At 32.9% G+C, this 13,430-nt stretch overlaps 1 pseudogene; it reads left to right on the forward strand.

The window, feature by feature from the left end:
• The first annotated feature begins 1,195 nt into the window (after positions 1-1,195).
• LOC138150588 (mitochondrial carrier homolog 2-like) lies at positions 1,196-2,304 on the forward strand (annotated as a pseudogene).
• Positions 2,305-13,430: the final 11,126 nt, after the last annotated feature.

The following is a 13,430-nucleotide window of genomic DNA, read 5'->3' on the forward strand; positions in this document are numbered from 1 at the left end:
CAAACTCAAAATATACACAAGAGAAAAATCTGAAAATCAGAAGTGAAATAGCTACAAAAAATAGCTAACAAACAACAAAAACACTATAGAATTGACATGCAAAATCAGAAGTTCTTAAAAGGGTCAAAATTGGAAAACATTTAGCTAACCTGATCAGAAAGAAGAGAGATAGAAATAAAACTGTCAGAATAAAAAATGATCATGGCAAAATGACAACAGAGGAGAAATAAAGAATTTTCATAACTTGGCGTACACGTAAGTTCATGCTAGCACAGATGAGATTTTCAAAGAAATGGAGGCTTATCTAATAAAATATGAAATAGCAAAATGACATGAAATCAAGATCTTATACAATCTAATGTCAGAAAATGAAATTGAATGAGCTTTAAAGGAATTAGGAAAGAAAGAAAGAAGCCTCTGGTCCAGATGGATTTATGAGTGAATACTATCATACTTTTAAAGAACAATTAATCATACTACAGAAATTATTCTAAAAAGCTTAGAAGGAAAAGAGTCTACCAAATTCCTTTTTATCAGGGCCCTGATAAGCAACCAGGAAAGAATAAAATAAAGAAGAAGGAATAGAAACTTTATTAGTGTTGAATATTAATTCAAAATAATTAAGATCCTAGCAAAATGACTACAGCAATATATCTGATAAATTATTCACTATATCCAAGTCATATTTTATGAGGGATACAAAAGTGATTTAACCTTAGGAATTTTTTTGGCATTATTCATCATATTTAAAAAATCATAAAATGTTTTGATTGTATGATTAAAAAATGCAGAAAATGCCCTTGAAAAACTGTGATATGCAACCTAGGGTTGTGAGTTGTACCAGGCATATGGGTGTCCTTATTCATGTTGGTGGAAGACTGTGACTCAGGTTTTAGGGTGAGCCTGTGTTTTGATTTTTCCTCCTACTGAGTAAATGTCACGATTATTTTAAAAAAAAGTCTGACATTTATGTATTCGTGTTGAAAACCGTACAAAGAATAGGAAGAGAACAGCCATTTCTAATAAGATAAAGAGTATTTATTTCCAACTGAACAGTAGCATTAGTTCCAATAGCAAAACAATGAAAGGATTCCGAAGACATGCAGGAACCAAGCATGGAAACTGCTCTCCCACCACCATTCCCCACTATTATTTGACACAATAGTTCTAAAAATGTTAGTGAAGGCACGTGTTTTGGGACCGGGTCGGTTGGTGGCTCGGTCCGTCTGCCTGCCCACTAGTCCGTCGGTCGGCCCATAGGTGCCATCATGGCAGAGGTGGCCAGTCAGGTGCTGCTGGGCTCGGGCCTCACTATCCTCTCGCAGCCACTCATGTAAGTTAAGGTGCTCGTACAGGTGGGATATGAGCCTCTTCCTCCGACTTTGGGAACAAATATTTTTGGGCGGCAAGTCTGTCAACTCCCTGGCCTCTTCTGTTATGCTCAACATATTATGAATATCGATGGAAAAAGCAGGCTCTTTAAAGGCTTAACTCCCAGATTGTGTTCTGGAGCCATTGGAACTGTGGTCCACAGTAAAGTTTTGCAGCGATACCAGGATTGTGACAAGGCTGAGGAGTTAAAACAAGAACCTCCACCTCCTTCAGAAAAAGATGGTCCATCCAACTTTGACAGGGTTGACAAGGAGACGACTTGGTACTTTCTGCTGCTACCTTTGTAACACATCCCTTTCATGTGATTACTCTGAGGTCTATGGTACAATTCATTGGCAGAGAGACCAAATACTGTGGACTGTGTGACTCCATAGTAACCCTTTACCGAGAGGAGGGCTTCCTACGATTCTTTGCGGGCCTTATTCCTCACCTCTTGGGGGACATAATTTCCTTGTGGCTCTGTAATTCCTCAGCCTATCTCATCAATACATATTCACTGGAGATTGGGGTTTCCACCATGAAAGAAATGAAGAGTTATTCCCAGGCTGTCACTGGATTCTTTGCCAATATGCTGACCTACCCTTTCGTGCTTATCTCCAACCTGATGGCTGGCAACAATTGTGGGCACGCTGGTGGATGACCTACTTATGCTCCAGTTTACTCTTCCTGGTTAGACTGTTGGTGCATGCTGCAGAAAGAGGGAAACATGAGTCGTGGAAATAGCTTGTTTTTCCAGAAGGTCCCCTTTGGGAAGACTTATTGTTATAACCTGAAGATGTTAATTTGAAGATGTGGGGCAGGAGCAATGACATTTTTGTAGTCCCAGATGCACAGAATTATGGGAGAGAATGTAGATTTCTATACAGTGTGGTGTGCTTTTTTAAAATAATCATTTAATCTTGGGAAAATGGAGGTGTTTGGTGTCTGCCTTCTTTGTTCATTTCCCAATGCAAACTGCTTTACTGCTGAGATTCTCCAATGATTCTTTTTTCTGAAATGGGCAGTTTTTGCTTTGGGTTTAGATAAGATTTATATAAAGCAAAATTGCACTTTTCTAGAGGAATGGGCAGGTTATTATGGAGTTTAGGCCTTGATTTTAAACTTTTTAAGAATGAAGAATCAATAAATTCTGAAAAGGAATAGAAACAACTTGTGAAACTTCAGAAAAATTAATAAAGTAACCTTCTAGGAGATGAATTATTACTCTCCTCTTGTGGACTCAGTCTCTAAGGAGATGGTAGGATATCTACAGAGCCTACTTCCCAGTATATGGCTCTGAATAACTAAGTTTCTCTGACCCCATCCCTCATTCTGCACAACTCAATGGAAATAGAAGTGAGTTTTGAGAGGGATATGTTAACAACAGCAAAAATTATTTTTAAATTCCTTTGACCAAAATGAAGTACAAGAAAGCTGACTTGGTATTGACTTCAACCCTCCTTCACCATAAGCTCCACAACAAATATTGTAAAGTAGAAAAATACTGCAGTGCTGTCCTTGGTCCTCTCTATGAGCTGTGTCCTTGCCACACCCAACAGTGCGTTATAATTTGATTTTAACTGTACATGATCTTTTTATTTTATTCTTTCCCTCCTCCACCATTTTGTTTAAAGGCAGTTGGGAATGGTTTAGTTTTAATTCCTAATGACATCCTAAAAAGGATTTTGAATCTGATAATGTAGATTTCATTCTCCACTACCAAGATTTTCTTAGCCAAAACATCAGTAGCCTGGCACAGTGTGACCCACAACCAAGTGTGTTACAGAGATTTACAGAACAAAGAATATTTTAGAAGGAAATGGAAAAATAAAATTCTAAAAAACTTAAAAATGTTAGTGCTAGCAATAAGAAAATAAAAGAAATTAAAGACATAAACATAGTCAAAGAGAAGACAAAAGTATACCTATTTAATGACAATATGGAGGTTTACTTAGATTTCAAGATTAAAAAAACATACTGAATGAAAGCTAAATAACAATGAGGACAAAGCAAAGGGAAACTTTTTGCAACAGAGGGCAGTGAAAGAAAATGAAAAAAAATTGATAAGGTGGAGGGGAAGAGAGGAAGAGGACAGGAAAGATTCTGAACTACTCATTTTCCAAGGAAAGTAAACAGAAAAATGGGTGAAAAATTGAGAGACACCAAGTAGAAGAAAAATAAAAATAAATTCAAAGCGCTTGGAATAGGGCAGACAAATCAGAACAGGTGATCAAGAAAGAGGCTCTGGGGTAGACTGGTGTCAAAGTATTAGGAGCAAAATTACATGCTGGTACAAAGTACTAATTTAATAGAGAAAGAAGAAAATATCAATATAAAAATGAAGGAAAGGGGCCACAGTGAATAGAGCACTGGCCCTGGAGTCAGGAGGACCTGAGTTCAAATCCAGCCTCAGGTGCTTAACACTTACTAGCTATGTGACCTTTGGCGAGTCACTTAACCCCAATTGCCCCTCCAAAAAATTAAGGAAAACACATGACTCATGATTACAAGTTTGAATATTAATGGATGAAATAATACAGCAAAATGAGAGAGAATGAATGGATAAGAACCCAAAGTGAACCATCTGCTATATACCAGAATATTCATACAGAAGGAAAATGGGAGGCTAGATCAAAATTGACTATGTAACAAACAGGTGATACAAAAAACAGGAGTTTAAACCACAGTATCAGCCAAAGAAAAATAAAGATTTATAATGTCAAGAGAGGGAAACAGAGAAACTGCTGAAAAGTAACCATTATTTTTGCTTTTTTTTTTTGGAGGGGGGAAGGTAGGGCAATTGGGGTTAAGTGACTTGCCCAAGGTCACATGGCTAGTTTTTTGTGTTAAGTGTCTGAAGCTGGATTTGAACTCAGGTTCTCCTGACTCCAAAGCCGGTGCTCTATTCACTGTGCCACCTAGCCACCCCTAAAAGTAACCATTTAAAGGAACCAAAGTAGAGTTGTTACCATGGCATCGAACAAACAACAAAAAATATTCATAATATCAAAAGAGAGAAACTACTTTTCACTTAATGGAACCAAAGTCAATGAACAAATATCAATACTAAACAGAAGCACAAAACAGCATGGTGTGAAAATCCAAAAGGGAACATTGCAGTATAAAATGACAGAGATAGCAAAAACAACCCAATAATTGCAGGACACCTTAATGTTCATCTCTCAAAGATAAACAAATCTAAAAGAAAGACAAAACGGTAAAGGAAATAAAGAACTGAAAAAACCCATTGATGTTAGAACTGAAAAACTCCTGACATCTTTTGAATGAGAACAATAAAGGTTACATATCTTTTTCAGTACCAGATAATATGTAAGAAAAGATGAGCTAGGGCACAGAGAAATTATTAAGAAATGTTACAAAGTAGAAAAGTAAACACATTCCATGCAGTTGATAATAAAACAAAAATAGTCACTAATAAAGGAGACACAAGAAAAGATACAGGTTCAAATTAAAAATTAATAATTACATCCTAAATAATGAGTTGGTTGAAAGAACAAATGATTGAACCAATAATTATGAGAAAGGGCATAGTAATCATGGGCAAACAAATGAAACTTTCTGGAATGTGGGTATAGCCACATTCCTTTGGAGAAGAAAAATCATATCTCTGAAATGATAATTTGACAGAATAGAAAAAGGGAGAAATAATATATTAAATAAAAAATAAAAAACCCCACCAAAGTCAATAATGGGAAAAAAAAAACCACAAAATAAGCATGAGAGGAAATCTGGAAAATGGGAAGGAAAATAAAAAAAATTATTAAAAAAAATATGGAATTGACAAACGTGGACATAACTGAAAAACTTTTATCTAGTCTGTTCAAAATTCAAGGAGTTGAGGGGGTTTAATAAAGAGATATCAGTTTACCAAAATAACAAATGAATAAAGCAAAAAGGCAGAAAGTATTTTAATTCCCTAGTGTAAACACAATTACATGCCAGCATGATGGAGAATTTAAGAGAATTGGAGGGTTATCTACAAAATAGATAATAGCAAAATTAATAAAACATGAAATCAAGACTTTAAACACTTTCCTGTTAGAAAATAAACTACTCTTAATAGAACTGAGAAAAGAAAAGAAACTCTTGGTGCAGATAGATTTATGGGTGAAATACTATCACATTTTAAAAGAACAATTAATATTATTAAAATAATTCTAAAAAGTTGAAAAAGAAAATTCTACTAAAATCCTTTTATATAATGAATTCCAGTTAAAAAACTCCTAGAGAATGCTAAAGAGCAAAGAAGCAGTATAGATTCTTTAACTTATGAATATGGAGTCCAAAAGACTATAGAAATATATCAAATAAATTATTCAATGTGACCAAGATTGATTTATAGAGGGATACAAAGATAATTATTATTTTTTGGGGGGTAGGGGAGAAGGCAAGGCAATTGGGGTTAAGTGAGTTGCCCAAGGTCACACAGCTAGTAAGTGTCACGTGTCTAGGCTTGATGTGAACTCAGGTCCTCCTGATTCCAGGGCCAGTGCTCTATTCACTGTGCCACCTATCTGGCCCCTACAAAGATAATTATTAGGAAAAGAATTTAACATAATTATATTAGAAAACCAAAACATCACCCCTAAATCAGATGATTCTATGACAAGACACATAATAAAGGCTTTGATGAAGTACAAAAATAATTTGTGCTGAAAATCTTACAAATCATAAGAAAGGGACAGTTTTTAATCTGATAAAGAATATATCTTTTTTTTGAGGGGGGGAAGACAAGGAACTATGAAAAAAAACTTGGTTTACATGGATTTATGCGTTAATACCATCAAACATTTAAAGAATAAGTAATATTTTGAACAATATTCCAAAAAGATGAAAAAGAAAAGTCTTCAAAATTCCTTAATATGAGTCCTGGAAAAAAAAACCTCGGGAAGAATAAAACAAAGAATAGTAAATGAGTATATTACTAAAGAATGTTAATATAAGAAATTTAAATAATATAGCAAAAAGTTATAGCATTATATAAAAAATGAATCACTGTGCTCAAATTGGCTCCATACAAGGGATACAAAGATGAATACACATTAGGAAAAACATTTAACATAATTATGTAAAAAAATAAAAACACTAGTGCTAAATCACACGTTTATTTGAGAAGACAGAGAAAAAGCCTTTGAAAAAGTACAATGTTCATTTGTGCCAAAAATCCTGCAAAAACTAGGAAGGACCATTTTTTGAATATGAAGAGAGTATTTGAATATACATACATACATCTATCTATCTATCTATCTATCTATCTATCTATCTATCTATCTATCTATCTATATCTATATATATATACACACGAACACACATAAAGAAAAGGTAGCATTATTTCAAATGGTAAAACATTAGAAGTATTCCTAATGCATATGGAAATAAAGAAAGTATGTGATCCACCCCCCTCCCCAACTCCCAGTTTTCTACTTTTCTTTGCAATAGTTCTAGAAATGTTAGTGCTAGCAATACAACAAAAGAAAGAAATTAAAACCTAGAGATACACTAGGGGAAAACAAAATTATACCTATTTGGTTACAATTTAGAATTCAAAATGGGCAGACAAAAGATAAATGATGTAGGGGAAAGAAAATGGAAGACTCTTGGAAAGGATAACAATGAAAGAATATCACAGAACTATAGAAGAAGAGGGGAAAGGAACAGGAAAGACTGAACTGTTTTCTTTATGTACAGAAAAAAAGAAAGGACAAAAATGGGATAGAGAGACAGATGGATAGAGAAATAGAATAAAAACATAAGTAAATTCAGAGAACTTGGGATAGGACAGACAAATCAGAGCAGAGAATCAGAACAGAGTCTATAGGGTAGATCAGCATCAGAGTTTTATAAGCAGAACTATTTGCAAGTACAAAGTTGTGACTTAATAGAAGAAGCATATAAAGCTCAATACAAATGAATGAGGGAAAACACAAGATTAATCATCAAAATTTAAATATGAATGGATGACATACTGCAGCAAAATGCAAGAGAGTAAATGGAAAAGAAAAAACAGCTGACAGTTGTATAAAAAAATCTAAAATACTTCTACAGAATGAAAATGAGAGGCTAGATTCAAATTGGCTGCAAAACAGGTAATAGAAGATCAGACAAACAAAAATAGCAATTCATAATACCAAGAAGAAGAAACACAGAAACTACTTTCCACTTAATGGAACCAAATTCAATGGACACATCAAAACTAAACATATGAATGCAAAATAGCATAATATCTAAACGCAAAAGGGAAAAATTAAATGGACTGTAAGACTGCATAGATAACGCAATAATTGCAGGACACTTTAATTTCCATTTCTCAAATACAGACAGATCTAAAAGAAATATAAACAGAAAAGAAAATTTAGAACTCTAAAAACTGTTGATGTTAGAAGTGAAATGCTCCTGGCATGCTACAAATAGGAGCATCAAAGATTATGTATTTTTTTAGTACTTGATAATGTGTTTAGAAAGAAATTATAAGGCACAGAAAAGAGTTAAGGGATGCTACAAAGTAAAAAGAATAAATACATACAATATTGCACTTAAAAACATAATAAAAGATCATGAAAATAGGAAATTCAAGCAAAAGATATAGACCCAAATAAAGGATTAATAGTTTAATATTCAAAATTGAATTGGTAAAAAAAAAAATCACAGAGATAAATTGCTAATTATGTGAAAAAGTATACTGATGGTAAAAATTGCAAAATCAATGAAATGCAACTAAAGCAGTCCTCAGAAGAAAAACCTTATCTCCAAAAACATACATTAATAAAGCTAAGAGAGGAACTGTGAACTGAAATGGCAAATGAAATAGCAAGAGAATCAACAAAACCCCCCAAATAAACAGAAGAGGTAATTATGGAAATCCAACAAGTAACAAAAATACTATAGTATTGACATGCAAAATCAAAAGTTCTTTAAAAATATGGTCAAAATTGAAAACTTTTTAGTTAATCTGATCATAAAGAGAAGGGAAGAAAATCAAATTGCTAAAATAAAAACGATCAAGGCACAATCACAACACAAGACATGTAAAGACTTTTCACAAGCTAATGTGTGCACATTTACCTGATAGCACAATTGAGAATTTTCAAGAAATGGAAGTTTATATAATAAAATATGAAATAGCAAAATGAATAGGACATGAAATAAACATCTTACCCAATCTCGTGTCAGAAAATGAAACTGAATGAGCTTTAAAGGAATTATGAAAAAGAAAGAAGCCTTTGGTCCAGATGAACTTATGAGTTAATAATATGAAGCTTTTAAATAACAATCATACTATAGAAAATATTTTCTTTTTTCTTTTATTTTAACATTCCTCTTTTTTATTTTTTAGTTTACATCATTCATTTCCACAAGATTTTAAGTTACAAATTTTCTCCCCATTTTTCCCTACCCACCATCCCAAAACATCTATCCCACTGAATATCCCCTCCCCCAATCTATTCTCTCCCATATCTTCCCCAATCCCCCCTCCGACATTCCAGTAGGGCACGGTGGATCTCTATGCCCTCTCTGAAGCCTCCACACGCTCTGGCAAGCTGGTTGCGTATCCCAGGACTTCCAACCGAGACTTCAATCTAGATCCAAGCAGGTTAAAGCAAGAGCAAATACCTCTCAGACTGGTTTCTTGGTCCCCCTACAATCTGCAGACCAGGAGCTCTGAAGCAGCCATGTGGCAGTTGGCTGCAGAGCTGCGAAGCCTCAGCTGCTTCTTGGCCTGGGGGCAAAGCCTGACCACACTCCTGAATTCCCAGGTCCGAAAATCCACACTGCACTGACCTCTCACTTTGTCCTTAGTATCTATGGTTTGATAATTCTGGAAAACACCACAGCTGCTGGTGATCTGAAGTCCCTCCAGCCAGCAGCTGGTCAGGCCGCCCTGAGGCTAAAACCTGGATTTCGTGTGGGGTTTGGCTTGGCTCCCAAAGTGCTGTGCTGGCTGCTTCTTGATGGCCTGCTGGGCTGTCTTCAGTGGGATATTAGTTTTGCTGTGTCATTTTGTGGGTTCTGTAGCTCCAAAGTTTGTCTAGAGCCATTTTTTACATGAATTGGAGGAGGTGGGAGCTGTTGCTGCATGGCAGTTCTGTTTCTACTCTGCCATCTTGTCTCTACCCACAGAAGTTATTTTCAAAAGATGAGTAAAGTGAGTCTACCAAATCCTTTTATCAGAGTCCCAATAAGGAACCAAGAAAGAATAAAGTAAAGAAGGCAAAATGAAACTCTATTACTACTAAATATTCAAAATAATTAATATCCTAACAAAATGACTACAGTAATATATGTTAAATTATTCACTATGGTAAAATAATATTTTTATGAGGGATACAAAATGATTTAACATCAGGAAAAAGCATTTGGCATAATACAAAATATTTTTTAGAAAATTATCATTAAACCTCATGATGATATAAGATACAGAAAAAGTCTTTTAAAAAGTATGGCACTCATTCCTGTTGAAAACTCTACAAAGAATAGAAAGAGAAAGGACATTTTTAATCTGATAAAGAGCATATATGTCCAAACAAAAGGTAACATTTTTCCAATGGTTAAATATTAGAAGGATTCTTAACAAATAGAGGATTAAAGCAAGGATTCCCCCCATACCCAATTTGCCACTGTTTTTTGACAGAATATTTCTGGAAATGCTAGGGCTGGTAATAAGAAAAGAAGGAAATTAAAGACATAAGTACAATAAAAGAGGAGACAAATTATATCTATTTAGTGATAAGAAATAAGTTTGCTTAGAATTAAAAATTTAAAATAAACTGGAAGGAAAGCTAAATAATGAACAAGACAGAAGAAAGAAAACTTTTTGGAGCAGACAACGGTGAATGAAAATGATCAAAACTTGATAAGTTGAAGGGAGTGAAAGGAAGAGTACAGGACAGATTCTGAACTACTCACGTTACTGGACAAGAAAAGTGAACAGCCTGAAAACAAGTGAGAAATTATAAGTAGATACTAGACAGAATAAAATCATAAGTAAATTCAGAGAACTTCAGATAGGAGAGACAAATGAGAGCAAGTGATCTGAGAAAGCCAATGGGATAGATTAGCATTGAAGTATTATGAGCAAAATTATTTGCTGCTACAAAATACTAACTTAACAGAGGAAGTGGATAAAAGTCAATATAAAATGAAGGAAACTAAAAGTCTAATGAGCATAAATTTGAATATGAGTTGAAATGAGAGAATGAACACATTAGAACCCGACGAAGCTTATCAATCTCTAGTATACCAATAAAGCCATCTAAAATATTCATACAGAATGAAAATGAGAGGTTGGATCAAAATTAACTACATAACATGTTATACACAAAACATAGGAGTTGTCACCATGATATCTAACAGACAACAATAAAGATTCATAATATCAAAAAAGAGAAACAGAGAAACAACTTGCCATTTAATGGAACCAAAGTCAATGAACAAATATAAACAGAAGCACAAAATAGCATAACACGAACATTCGAATGGGAATATGAAACTAAATTATAAAATGACAGAGATAGTAACACAATAACTGTAGGACACTTTAATGTTCATCTCTCAGATGGACAAATTAAAAAGAAAAATAAAATAGGAAAAAATATAGAATTGAAAAAAAAACCCATTGATGTGAGAACTGAAAAACCCCTGACGTCTTTTGAATGGGAGCAATAAAGATTACATATGTTTTTCGGTAACAGATAATATGTAAGAAAAATGAGCTAGAGCACAGAGAAATTCTTAAGAAATGTTACAAAAGTACAAAAGTAAACACATTCCATGCAGTTGATAATACAACAAAAATAGTCACTAATATAGGAAACACAAGAAAAGATACAGGTACAAATTTAAAAAATCAATAATGGCTTCCTGAATAATAAGTTGGTTGAAAGAACAAATGATTGAACCAATAATTATGTGAAAGGGCACATGGGGAAATGATGGGCAAATGAAACATTTTGGGAAATGCCACATTTATTTTTATAAGAAAAAACATACTTTGACAAAATGGAAAAAGGGAGAAACAATATATTAAATGAGAAATAAAACCCAGAAAAGTCAATAAAGGGAAAACAAAAACCCCACAAAATGAGCATAGAGGAAATCTGGAAAATGGGGAGGAAAATTTAAAAAAAACATTTTTTAATTATAAATAAAAATAAAATAAAAAATTATAAAATAAAAATAAAAAGAATGAGGAATTGACAGACAACAGTAAAAGCTCTTTGAAAAGACAGATGTTGTTCATAAACATTTAGGTAGTCTTTTCAAAATAATAAGGGTTGAAAGGGGAATGAAGAAATACCAAATTACTCAAAAAATGAACAAAGCAAAATTACAAAAGAGGAGAAATAGATTTTTCAAAACCTAGTATAAACACAATTATATAGTAACAACTGAAAATTTAAAAGAAATGGGGGCTTATCTACAAAATATTTATTAACAAAATTAATAGAACATAAAATCGAGATCTTAAGCTAGTGTTAGAAAATGAACTCAAACTACTTTTAAAGAAAAAAGTAACTCCCGTTTTAGTTGTATTTATTCACAAATCCACCCTACTTTTAAAGAACAATAATATGACGGAAATAATTATTAAAAATTAGAGAAAAAGTATCAAGATTCTCTTATATGAGAAAAAGAATTGGAAAACTAAATAAAAAAAGAACTATAGAATATATTGCTAATGAATACTGATTTAAAATAAATAAGATTTTGGTAAAAGACTACAGCAATATATAGCTAATAAATGACTATGACAAATTTGAATTTATTGGAGGGATACAAGAATAATTGAACATTAAGAATAATTTAATTTAATTATATATATAATTTAATAATATATAATTATAACATAATTATATATTATATCATATATTTATTATATTATATATTATATATGTAATATATAATTATGATATAATAATATATAAAATAATAATAATAATAATATAAAAATATAATTTAATATAATTAATCAGATTAGAAAACAAAAATCCTTTCCCTAATTCAGATGATTGCATGACAAGATACATTAAAAAGGCTTTGATAGGTACAATAATCATTTATGGCTGAAATCCCTATAAAACATAGGAAGGAGAAAAAGGGCTAGGTTTTAATATGATAAAAGCACATATCTTAAACCAAATGGAAGCATTATTTCCAATGGCAAAACACTAAGGATGCCTAATAAAAATAGAACTAAACAACGGTGCTCCCTTTTCCCAGTGTTATTTGCTATAGTATTTCCAGAAATATTAGTGCTAACAATAATCCAAAATAAAGAAATTCAAGGGACAAATATGGGTAAAGTAGAGACAAAACTATACCTGTGTGTGTTGAAAAAAAACAGTCATTTGCTTAAAATTCAAAGTGGTATGGAAGTAAAAATGAGGAAAATGTCTTAGAAAAAATTTTGGAGAGCAGTGAACATAATAAAAATTGAGAGGATGGAGGTGACAGGGACAGTAAGAATTTATAACTATTTACCTCATTGGACTGTGAAAGAGAATGGACAGAAATGGGGACAAGAACAGGAGAAAAATAATGCAAATTAAGAGAAATCAGGAAAGGCAAACAGATCAGAACCAGCCTGTGGTATTGACTAGTATTAGGGTATTATTACTAACAAAACTATTAACTTGATAGAGGATGAGGGAAAAGCACACACAAAAAATGGAGAAAACAAATATAATGAAGGGAAATTTAGCTATGAGTGGATTAAGTTATGCAAGAAAATGAAAAAGAAAGAATGGATAAGAAACCCAAACCAAAGATCTGCTATATACAAGAAACCCATCTAAAATACTGGTACAGAATGAAAACAGCAGGTTGGATCAAAATTGACCATGCAACATATGATATGAGAAAAGCAGGAGTTTCAAGCATGGAATCAGAAAAAGCAAAAATTAAGATGAAAATATCAATAAAGAGAAACAGAGAAACTATTTTATGCTTAAAGAAAAAAGGTTCAGTGGACCAATATCGATACATCTAAATTCAAATGAAAATGTTAACAAGCTTATAAAAGCATATTTCTAGAGTTAGGA

The sequence above is a fragment of the Petaurus breviceps genome, unplaced genomic scaffold (assembly GCF_028583685.1).
Source record: "Petaurus breviceps papuanus isolate PSGF00001 unplaced genomic scaffold, PetGlider_PUasm1.0 90881, whole genome shotgun sequence".
NCBI classification, from domain to species: Eukaryota; Metazoa; Chordata; class Mammalia; order Diprotodontia; family Petauridae; genus Petaurus; species Petaurus breviceps.